Genomic DNA, 13,429 nt, shown 5'->3' with positions numbered 1-13,429 from the left:
ATCCTCCACACCACCCTAGTCTCCAACACATGCTGATGGATGAAAGCTATGGCAGCCCCTAACATGTACATAATAGAAGTTCCCCATGTGTATACACCACTGGTGCAGAGTGTATGGGAATACACACATGTGTGAGGTGCTTTCAAACTTTATAGTATTGTGCTATGGATGCTGCTGATGTATGTGGGTGTGTATGAACTATTCCAGCTGCTGCGAGTCTTAATTATGGGTTTTGCAATGAGTACTGCAAGTGTGGGGCCTTTACTGTGGAGATCTACTTGCCTGCCTTGATTACTCTGTTGCCCTTTAAATCACTTTTAGACCTGGATCCCCTCCCATTATCAGGCATGCATACACCTGCCATCTTTCTTGTTTTGTACATTCCCTACCCAGTCATGGCAAACTGTGCCTTGTAGCTGATATACTGCATATCACCTTTGTTCTGCTTTGACACTTTGCTGTTTTCTTTGCAGTACAGCCCCTCCCCTTCCCTGTTCTGCAGGTAGCTGCTTGCAGCCTTGTTTGCTGTTGTCAATGGCCCACTGTAGGCTCATAGGTGTTAATTAGCCATTTGTACTCCAATTTCACTGCTGCAGCATTTCATTAGCTCCAATGTGCTTACAGCAATGGCGACACACCCCTCTCTTGATGTCATTTTTATCTCAAGGGCTCACCTCGGTGTTATAACTCTACGATGATTTGTACATCCTTACACCAGTGGGAAGTCTGTGATTCACTATTACTCCTCTCATTTGCAAGGCATTTCCTACTAATTCCTAGCTACTGTACATAACACTATCACTGCCCCATAGCAACCCTTGTGCCATGAGTATGGTGTAGCATGCCTGCCATTGACTATTATGTGGAAATCATGATAGTGTTTTATTGCAGTTTTATTCTATATTTTTGTATATTCCTTGCAATCCCTTTTGCACACCGATGTCCTGCGCTTTAACTTTGTGTTAGAGTGGGCATAATATTAAATGTTGTTTTTCATATTTTGTGCATGTTGTTTTATGCCAATGGCTATATATTTAGCCATTGGCATATATTAACAGTATAATACATGAGTTTCGTCCACTGTCATGGCTCCAATTTTATGTTTGAAAAATGTAAACCATTTTTTTCGATTTACATTTCTGAATGTTTACAATACACCTGCACCACTTCCTGAATCACTATATACCTTCATTTGCATGCTACACTGCTGCGCATGGGGTGATTAGCATACAGACGCCGGGAGCTGTGCGGGTGTAGCAGGAAGTGCACATGGAAACAGCTCGTACCTGAATCACTCGGAGGCCATATTTGGTGTTAGATCGCCGATGCTACACCTGCACCTGGCACAAGCTTCATGAATCCCGGGGAAAGAAAAAAGCACACTATCAAAAGAAGTGCATCACAAGCCTCCCCACAGAAACACTCTCATTACCTCAACACCACTCCCACACACTTAAAACTCCTATAGAAATAAACAATTTAGTAGAAATAAATGAATAAAAAACAGAGTCAATGAAATGAGATCTCAATGTAAAAACCTGAATCCATTTTCATTTGACTAAACAGCACATTGACAAAACATTGTGGTATTGTGGATCCATGTTTGTGTGTGTGTGTGTGTGTGTGTGTGTCTGTGTGTGTGTGTATATATATATATATATATATATATATATATATATAAAATTATATGTATATATATATATATATATATATATATATATATATATATATATATATATATATATATATATATATATATATATATATATATATATATATATATATATATATATACATATTATATATATATATATATATATATATATATATATATATATATATATATATATATATATATACACACACACACACACACACACACAATCACATACATTCACACACAGACACATATATAAAGGCAGTGGAAAGAAGAGTATAAATGAAAAATATATAAAAATTGCGTAAATTATAGATGGGATTTATGCAACACTTCAATCCAAAGCATAGAGCTATGACACTCCCTATTTAGCCTATGCTAATGTGGACTGATAGCTCCTTATGCCCAGTTCCAAAAGTGGGGTCTGCTTGCCATAACAAAATACTGTGGTGTATATACATTGGCGAGGTTCGGTAATATATGAGACTAAATCGGTGGTGAAGTCCATTGTAATGAATAGGATTCTTGGTGTTGAAGAAGCCCCACCTCTATGTAAAGTTTGGTACTGCAGGTAGTATCTGGTGGAAAACCAGACTGCCTGCAGTATCTAGTGTAATCTACAAGTGGAGCTGTGCTAAAGTTATCAGGATGGGGGGGGGGGGCTGGGGGGGACTAGGCACATAAACTGCAGTGGCCAGGGCAGACTCTCCTCAGAATACCTCTGTGGATGACTTTAGTGTGTTTTGGGAAAAAGATGTCATTCCCTGGTGGGCTTGTAGTCCCTCATCCTTCTTACTCTTCCTGGATGTTATGAATACAGGCATTATGTCCATACAAGTCACCATACTTGCATTCATGACTCTTTCCTACAAATATATCTGCGGTGCTCAATGGTGCCTTGACATGCAGCTCTCTGGGTATCTCAGAGCTGATATTGCAAGCATGCACCCGGGCTGCAACACCATGTCCATCACATAGATGAAGCTGTTCTGCTTAAGAAGCCTGGCCAGATTTGACAGTCTTCTCAAGTCCATGGACAGGGCAGCTTCAGCACTTTGCTCAGACTAATTAATGCTGTTCATTAAGATTTAATGTTATTGAGTGAGCCTTACCATGTATAGGCATAAGAGGTCCTATTCAGATCAATACCATGTTATTGAAAGGTACTGAATAGGGCAGTTTTCCTACAAGAATGATATCATCCTGGGGTAGATTGGATTCTTCTGTTCAGTGTGGCAGTTATGGGCTGGTAAAGGTCATGTGCTCAAACTATCTCAGTGTTTTCGAGTCTGGACTATTGCAGTGATATAAACAGTTTGTTGTAAACAGAGAGATGTTTTTTAAAAGTGCAGTTTGTCATTTAATTTACACTTGTTACTTTTTTTCTTTAATAAAAGACATGCACCTTTATTGTATTGGTGAGAGTAAATTTGTTTAATGAGCTAGTCAAATTAAAACAAAAAGAGGGCTGAAAGAAGCCCTGCAGAGAGTGTTAGCCATTTGAGAAAGGGAGCTTGGGGTAAAAGGCAGTGGCTCTGAAAAAAAATGAAATACAGTTATGTATACATACTCATAGACTGAAAGGAAAAACTGAAAATTGTTCCTAGCTGAAGAATCCAGAGAGCCTTTTCAACACAAACTATTTCTCAGCAGTGACAGACTGAGTATAACACTAAATTAGAGGTATTTGCTATGCTTTTAGTTAAAATTGATTAAATTGTTTTCACTTTGAAGAACATGCCTTTAATTTCAGTGGTATATAATGCACGTTTTTATAAGAGCCACTTTGATCTTATAAGTGTTTTTGCAGAGGGATATGCATCTACTGCACCCCTGCTCCATATACCCTGCTACTTGCATATACAAACTCTGAGATCACACAGCAATGTAGGCAAGGGAAAACACTTAAGATCTACATGTCTGTGACATTGCATGTACTGGCACTCACCAAACTTTAATCAACACCATCCACAAATTCTACCAAAACCTCAACTAAAATAAAAATCCCACCCCCCAAAAAAAAAAAAAAACAGCAACATTATTCACTTAACACCACCCTGATACAAAACAGTAACTACCATATAAAAATGCACAGTTGACCAGACAGGAAACCGATATTAAATTCCTAGTCACATTTAATCCAATAAAAGTGTAACTCAACAAACCAATGGGAATCCATATCTATCTTTCTGTCTATCTGTCTATCTGTCTATCTGTCTATCTATCTATCTATCTAGATATGGGTCTACTTAAAATATCTAAAAAGCATAATATCTACATTCAAATGACTGACAGTCAAAATATCTAAACTGAAAAATATCTAAATACAAAATATAAGTTATACTGGGGAAGGGTTTATGCCCATTCCTCACTGTTGTGCAAACTCAGAGTTGGTATATGATTAGTGCAGGATGGGGTTACAACCCCATCATGTGGGGTGAAGGCCCCCCATGCAAAAACAAGCCCCCTTCCATCTCTACATCCCCCCTACATTTTATATATAAAAAAAAAAAAAAAATATATATATATATATATATATATATATATATATATATATATATATAGCGATACATAGATATATATATAGATATATACCTACTCCAAGGTCGCACAAACGGGGAGAAGGACTATAAACCCTTCCCCAATATAACTTTGATTTTGTTAATATTTTGTGTTTAGATATTTTGCAGGTTTAATATTTTGCTCGTTGATCATTTGACTGTCGATAGTGTGCTGGGTAGATCATTTGAAGTATATATATATATATATATATATATATATATATATATATGTATATATATATATATATATATATATATATATATATATATATATATATATATATATATATATATATATATATATATATATATATATATATATATATATATATATATATATATATATATATATATATATATATAGCTATAGATATATATTTATATATATGGATTCCCTATAAAATGCTGAATTACCATAATGTCAACTTGCATAACAGCTAGTTGACTTTAATAAAAATTTAAATGAACAAATTCCCAGAATGGTGTATTTTGCATCCGGGAAGCTAACCACTTGGCCACCATGGTGACCTTTGCCCTTTTCTCCACTGTAGTGTGATCTCGGAGGTGGTGTATTTAGTTAGGGGGGTGTGGGTGGTGCAGTCCCCCACTTTGGTGGGTTTTATTTGCTTCGGTTTGTGTTTTAGTTATCCGTGGTCAAGTGGTTAGTTTCCCGGAGGTGAAATATGCTGTTCCGGGAGTTCATTCATTTAAATTTTTGCAGAAGTCATCTCACTGTTATGCAAATCGACATTATAGTAATTCAAAGATTTAAAGTAGATTCATATATATATATATATATATATATATATATATATATATATATTTGTATATATACATATGTATGGTTCCCTTCAAAATGTTGAAAACCCATAACATCTAATTTCGAAACAGGGAGACCATAAGATCGAAAATGTATGACATCTAAAACACATAACATCGAATCTCACAACATTGAAAATGCATAAAATTTAGTTGTGTATCATAAAACACATAAATGGTATAGTTTATATTGCTAATCTGTATATAGTGTTTATTATGCCACTCTGTATGTGTTTTTAGGCCATATAGGTAAGTGATTTACACATTATATGTACATTGTTTATGGTGATCATGATACAGTGGGGTTAGAAAATTTAACTTTTTCCCTCTGTGGTGCAATCTCGGAGTTGGTATATTTAATTTACAGGGGGTGTGGGGGGAAGAGCCCCCCACTTGAGGGGTGCAGGAGTGCTTGCTCCCCTGCAGAAATGTAGTAAAAAGTGTATATGATGTTATTTATGCTTGCTTTGTAGTGTTCAATGTTGTGAGATTTGATGTTATGAGTTTTAGATTTTATGCATTTTCGATCTTATGGTCTTGCTGTTTTGAAATTAGATGTTATGGGTTTTCGACATTTTTAAGGGGTTAAGGGGAGCTATATATATATATATATATATATATATATATATATATATATATATATATATATATATATATATATATATATATATATATATATACATTTCTTCAGTAATAGATTTGGAGAGATAATAGTCTGATCACATCCATTCCAAGCAGTATGTGATTTTGTGCATAAATCTGCTGCTTAATGACAAACACCTGCAAACTTATCTTAGTTCAATGTTCACTGATCCCTTATGATGATTTCAGGCAAGTTTTATGACTCCACCTTTTTTCAAGTAAATTCAATGCACGTCTTGTTAATAAGATCTAAAATTAAATATCATAATGTGGGATTAATACCAGTGGGTGTCAGCTCAAACAAAATTTGGGGATGACAATTTATGTGACATTTACACTTTGCAGCTTATTAATCCCAGAGTTTTGCATATCTGCTTGTTATACCATCTCCAGCAGTAGCACCTTTAGTCACATTTAATTGTCTGTTTTATTTTTATACTTACTATAAGGTGTTCCAGAATCTGTCTGCTCAGAGAGAATGTTGTTTTTCACTCTAGTAGTTTAAAGATGGTTGTGTTTAATTAGAACTCATTATATTTAACATATGAATTGGAAGGGTGACACATTTCTTTATTTGCCTTTAGTCATCAGTGTATGACTGTTGGCATTAATAAGGAAATCTGCATTAAAATTAATTACAACTTGAATAATAATTTGCAGAAAAAGAAGTTTTATATAATTTATAGAACCATGACACAATACACACCTGGCTGTATTTAACTTTCTAAATCTGATTGCAAAATAAATTTATTTGGCTGAATGAATCATTTAAGGCCAGTAACAGAAATCTCGGAAGCATCAGAGCTTGTTATTTTGAAATCTTGCAAGTAATTTCACTGCAATAATACATTTTTACTTGCTGTCTTACTGAAAAATAAGGTGTTGAGTGAGTTGTTAAAGGTATTTCTACTAGATATGATAGGTTAAATGACTAAGTAGTGTAGGGCAGGATCATGACACATAACTTTTAAAGTAAATACTTAAAAGTGTCTACAGATATCGGGCTTCTAAATGTGCTTTTATAATAAAGCAAACCAGACAGGTAAGACATAAGCACATCATTGCCATCTGATTGTGACCTTTATTTTCCAGTTATGCTCATGTTTTTGGTGACAAGAAGAACATAGTTAGATTAAATGTATGTGATAGACCAGTTACCCAGTAGGTTATGTAAAACAAAATATAACTCAGAAAAGAAAAAACACTTGCAGTGTTTTTCTTTTCTGCTTTTCCTACAGTTCAAGTTCAGCAGTATAACTCAGTTTTATTTCAAAATCTGAGAGCACAAACAATACAGGTCAGAATCATTATCTGTTTCAGATGTAGTGGGGAAATGTAAAAACCTGGATTCATCTCAATATGAGAAAAAACTTGATTTTTTAAGTATGGTATAAGCTAATAATAGGGTCATTTTTTAATCTTGGTGAAGTGTACAGCTAAGGATGCTGCCATGTCTTATAATTTTGTTGTAGTACATGGAGGACAGTGATTACTCTCTGATTTTTGGAAAAAGACAAATCAGTTAAGCTTCAGTGTCACACGCCACAACCTTAACAAATGTTAAGCACCCCCTGCTTAAGTTATAAAGGTCAGACCTCACACTACAATGTAAAATATGCCAGTACTGACCACAAACAACTAAGGCAGAATGAAAGATTTGTTTCTTCCTATTGTTTATATTGACAATGTGTCTCCGACTTCCTGTTAAAAAGATAGTTGCTAAAATAACAGGAAGTTTGTTTGCCTGCTTTTGCTGAAGAATACAAAACCTGAAACATAAATGCACGTCATTATTTTAGTAATGCAGTCCTCAGTAATTTGTCCAAAAAACATGGACTTCATAAAGAACATTCCAAATACTGGGCATTCTATGAAAATCTGGACATTTGTTAGGCATGGCAAGGTGAGTATAAACAAAAGGGACTGTGTTACACTGTCTTCCTGACAGTGATTGCTAAGTGCTTTACAGCTTTGAACGCATTTTTTTTTCTTTCTTTTTTTCTTTTTTTACCTTAATTAGTAGTGCAGGGAGAAGATTAAAGCGCCATGCATTACGAAGAATTACAATCCGGCCTCCAATCCTAACTTACTGCTATGTGTTTTGGACTTCAGTGTTCCAGAGGTAAATTTCTTGGCATCCGTATCATAAACACAGAATAAGTCTGTTACAATCCTCTATATATTATACATTTAGGAGAATATGCATGAAAATGTGGCATAACAGCATACAGATGCATTGCAAAAGGCAAGTAAGAAGGTTCTAAATTATTGTGAAGGATGCTTCTAAATGCACAGTAGTAGCAAGTGCAAAACAGAATGTGGCTACACAGAGTGCTTTGTTTTACAGATAATATGTAACTCAGTTAAAACTTTGGCAGGCTTAACTGATGACAATAAACTTTACTGAAGCAGCAACAGAGCCCTCTGACTAGCCGAGAAGACTAAGAATGAACTGATATCACTAGAATCTTAATTCAAGTGAATTCTGAAATTGTACCATAAAGAACACAAAACCTTCACCAACGGCTCACTATATGCCAGTGTGGGTCATAGGTATTCATTTTACACTTCTTGAAGTACTTTGCTTCAACGACATTCAGCCTGACCTAAAAATACTATTGAAGAAGGCAAACACCAGACACCAAAACACACCACTAAATAATAAAAATACTTCAAAGCATCTTAAAGGAGGTTGTCAATAAGTATAATCTTTTAAGTTCAAATAAACAGCAAATGTACCAATTATGTATAGCTAACCACTTTTGTTTTATTTATTAAAACTTCATCAGATCTCCTTCTTAAGACAGTATGAAGTATTTTTATTGCCCTAAAATACCTCATGCCTAATGGCTGAATGTGCTCCTAATAGCAGTCCCAACTCATCCCATAAACAACAATTGCATTTGGGTAATTTTTTCCTTTAGCAAGGCTGATACTGCTCTCCAATGCTAGATCACCATATATACTGCTTTAACTTAAATCTGCATCCTGCTACATCTTATCCCAATAGATTTAAGCAGGCAGTTTAGATTTGTATATGGCAGATACACTATACTGGTGGCCCCCAGCTATTGTGTTTAATAGGAAAGGGGAAACCGAAGATGCTCATACTGGCATTATTTAATCTGACATCAGAAAAGCATTTCATATTGTCAACTAGGCATTCATGTTCGATATTTTTAAAAGAGAAACTTTGTCAGTAGTTTTTGGGTATGTTTAAAAGTGAAGTACATGGACCTACAAACATATTTTAATTAGTAGCTATGCAACAGTTTTTAAAAAAATGTTAGTAGGGGTAGTCAACAAGGCTGTTCAATTTTATTTGTGTCTTTATTTATACAAATTATTGTAGAGATTGCTTTAAAAGCCATGAAAGAACTAGAGATAGCTTTTCAGGAAGGAAAAAGTAGGTACTGGATTAAACTGTTTGTTGATGATTACAAACTGCTGCAGAAAAGGTAGACAAAGTCCTACCAATACTGTAAAAATATTATAGCATTTTAAGAGTATTAAGCACCAAATTATAGCACAGAAAATACAGTACTTACTAGAGTATGTAAACAACAGGTTGTGGTAACTGTTCTGAGATAAAATGCAAATCCTACCTAGTTTATTTAGGATTAACAACAGGAAATGAGCTTAGTGTTAAAAATGACTGAAACAGAAAACTGAAAATAAAATCATGAATATTATTGCAAGACAAAAGATTAAAATAAATGTTACAGCAGGAAGAATTCATGCAGTTAAGATTATGATTTCACCAATTATTTTGTATTTCATCAGCTGACATTAATCTTGGCCAGGCCAGCACTATTTACAGTACATGCATGATCAGCCTTAATGCTTATTAAATGTGTATGTGGCCATAATGAGCATCTCATTCTCACTGACACAGAACAGGCGCATGTCCAGATCATGTTAGATCACCTCACAACCTGATTAAAGAATGAACAGATGAGGTGAACACTGGATGTGCACCAGAACCTCTGGTAGTTTTGCAAGTTCATCCACAAAGACTGGAAAATGAGGTTGATAAAGTTGATCTAATGTATTGTGAATGACTAAGGGTGGAGTAGAGGTTTTTCTATAGGAACAGAAAGCATAGAAATGGCCAGAAGAAAGAAAAGTGAGTTGCACATCATAGCAGGGAAGCAAAACTCAATGGAGAAAGTAGCATAGCAATACCTGATTGCACAATAATGCGAAACTTAAACAGAAGTGGAATACAGTAAATTAACATGATCTACCAATATGCATTATTCCTGACAACATCAAAGTGTGACTACTGGACCTTTACTATAATGTTAATGTTATTAAAAAGGAAACTATGATACCCAAAGTGGAGTCAAGCTATCAATTCAATCCACATGCCAAAATATCCACAGTTCCTCCACAAGGGGTGCCATTAAAGCAGTCAGTTTAAAATGGGCCATAAAACAAACATATCAGGAAAATGTAGACGTACAGACTGACAGCAAGAAAAAAAGACAGGTGTCAAGGGAATTAAGTCTACAATTTCCCTACTGAAATTTTCCTTAGCAGTGAATTAGAAATAGGAGGCAATGAAGCTACCAGGCTAAAAGGGTCATAACACACACTTATTTGGGAAATATAGCACATGTGCATATTGATATAAAAAAGCCTTAATGGAATTGAACCTACGAGTTTTATACAGATACTTTTCCTATCAGGGCATTAGCAAAGGGATATACTGAAGCAGTCAGTCTAAACCTATACATACATAAAACTATATATAGATATATACTTTGGTGTGTGTTTGTATGCATATGTGTGTGTGTGTGTGTGTGTGTGTGTGTGTGTGTGTGTGTGTGTGTGTGTGTGTGTGTGTGTGTGTGTGTGTGTGTGTGTGTGTGTGTGTGTGTGTGTGTGTGTGTGTGTGTGTGTGTGTGTGTGTGTGTGCGCATGTGTGTGCACCCACGTGCATGTGAGCATGCATACATTTCTTGAGCTCTTGCACTATGAGACATTTTAATTTGTATAGTTCATTTATCTAAATCTGGCATTTTGAAAGCATGATGTATATTCAGCCATACAGTGGCTGCTACTTTGCTATGATATTATGTCTCACTCTTGCCCTTGATGTCTGTGCCCACCCACAGTGTCACCTCAGGGATTACATGACTGTAAGCATGTAATGTAACAAAACCTTCTTGGTGTTAATGTGGTACAGCGGTAGCGTTGTCGCCTCACAGCAAGACATTCTCCTGTTTGATTCTTGGCTGGAGTGCCTTCTGTATGGAGTCTGCATGTACTCCCCACAGTCGAGTGGTGTTCGAAAGACATGCATGAATGGGTGTGTCTTCGTTGAAGGATGGGCATTGGGCTGGCACCTCGGCACTGTAAAAATCTACTGCCAATTATTAGCAGACCGGAGTTCTGCTGTGGCGACCCCTAACTGGGAAAAGCCGAAAGAAGAAGTGTTAATTTTTTCAGACTTTACTTTTTTTCCTTTAAACTGTGGAAAACCAGTTGCTATATTAGTAGCAAGCAGCTGTTCCAGTTTATGCCAAAGCAGAGCTCTAAAACATTTCTGGTCTGACCACAAATGCAAAATCAGCATTCACTGAAGACTGATCAGCATCTATTGATCATATTTTCTAATATTTTGTGCCTCATCTGCCTGCTCTGAAACACAGTTTCATCTTACACAGCATAATGCATTTCTGAAAATAAATAACCATCTCAGTGCTATTCAGTTCCACAATTATATGTGCTTTCATACATTCCCATTTTATTTAAACTACAGTCTAAGTTCCTGTTCATAAACTTCTCTGAAAACTAGTAAGTTCATGCCTTGGGAGAATGAAAGTCTCTCTGCTCTTTAAGAAAGCTCCTCTTTTTTTTCTCAGACCTCTTCCCTTTGATTTCAGCATTCAGTTTGCTACAGTACCAAATTACTGAAAATGGACTGTAATTTCAACCTAAATCAACTAAGCTCCTAAACAAGTTGGTCTAAAGTTTATTTTCAAAAATTAAACCATCAGTAAAAATCTTTGAAAACAATTATCTGCAACTATTAATGCAATTCTTGGCAAGAAAAAAAACATTTGTTTAAATATATATCAGTACAGGTACAGAAAAGACTACAGTTCAATGTCATCCCATAAGTCATTTATAATAACAAGATTACAAGGAAAACTTTATATTGTAGGTCACTCTGTCTTTATTCCAACTCATGGTCATCTACCTTTGGAAATGACCCCTTGTTAGAGTTCAAATATTTCTGATGCAGTTAGGCACATAGTTCTGTAATACAAATAAAACTCTTTAGGTGCCCTCTCAGACTCAATTCTAGGACATATTTTATTTCGTATAGTCATTAACAACATAAATAATCATCTCCCTAGATTAAACTTGCCTGCATAAACACATGCCCTGAGATTCAGAAAGACTAACTGCAATGTGGAAGCCTTAGCACAGAAAGTGTCAGCATTGTGCTAAGGCTTTCTGATTCCTACACTGCTCTGCCTCGAAGGTTATTCTATCCCGGTGAAGCTGCATGATAACTCATCAGTCTGTGAGGGTGGTTGAGGCTAATTATCCACATGTTTTCCACTAGAAACATCTAAAGTTCCCAATTTTCTTGGCTGAGCCAGTCAGTAGCTCAGCCAAGTAAAATTTTACTCCAGGAGCAAAAGTTGACCACCATCCAAATACAGCAGTTATCCATTCACTCCTACGGTAGTACTTAATATGTGCAAGGTCATAGAAGATATGAGGCTGGGTGTGTGTTATTGTGTATGTGTGTGCACATGCGTATGCATTTGTGTAGGAGTCTAAATGAGGCTGCATGAATGTGCATCATGTGCCTGTGTGTGTGTGTGTGTGTGTGTGTGTGTGTGTGTGTGTGTGTGTGTGTGTGTGTGTGTGTGTGTGTGTGTGTGTGTGCGTGTGCGTGTGCGTGTGTGTGTGTGTGTGTGTGTGTGTGTGTGTGTGTGCTTTGGTAAGTAATTCCTTGAGTGTGGTTGAGTGTGAGAGGGCATGTTTGTTGATGTCTGGATGCATGCATATGTGTGTGCTTGTGAATGTTTGGAGTGTGCCAGTATGCATGAGTGTCAGAATATATGCATTTGCCTGCTCATATGCATATAGGTACATTTGCTAATGATACTGTTCGGGGTCTCCAGGCTGTCGACACCAAAAAATGTTATTGGAACTTTTTTTTTTTTTTTTTTTTTTTTTAATATTTTATTACATCAGTATTTCTGGTAATACTAATGTATTTTTTTATGTTTTTCTGCTGGTATAGTTATGTGCAGCTTAGTGTTTCTTTAAGTAATGTAGTATTAATTGTTTAATTGTTATATTAAGACTGCACTATATAAGTCAGCTTTTGTGCTGATCTTGAAGGTTTGAAAAAGCTTTTTAGCGAAAGCGCTTACCAGTTGTTATTTTACCAATAAAAGTTTTAAGTCCATGCTCACGTTTTTATATATTTCTTATGGAATATCACTAATGGTCTGAAGAGACGTCTTGGATTTATATTGCTGCATTTAAGACACTTGTGCTTGAAAAATCTTTTTGGAGCCCAACTGATGATCTGAAGAGACGCAATCGACTGAGTTTCAATAACATTTTCTGGTGTCGACAGCCTGGGGACCCCGAACAGTATTGTTTTATTTATTATATACTAGCTTTTTATTTTCATCTGTTCGTGGTCAGTTTTCTGCTTGTGATGTTTATACTTACTTGGTGTTTATTCTACTACATTTGCTAATGAAATACACAT

Source organism: Protopterus annectens, chromosome 6.part0, assembly GCF_019279795.1.
Source record: "Protopterus annectens isolate FY-2018-M chromosome 6.part0, PAN1.0, whole genome shotgun sequence".
Classification (NCBI taxonomy): Eukaryota; Metazoa; Chordata; order Ceratodontiformes; family Protopteridae; genus Protopterus; species Protopterus annectens.
Note: the sequence above shows the minus strand (reverse complement) of the source record.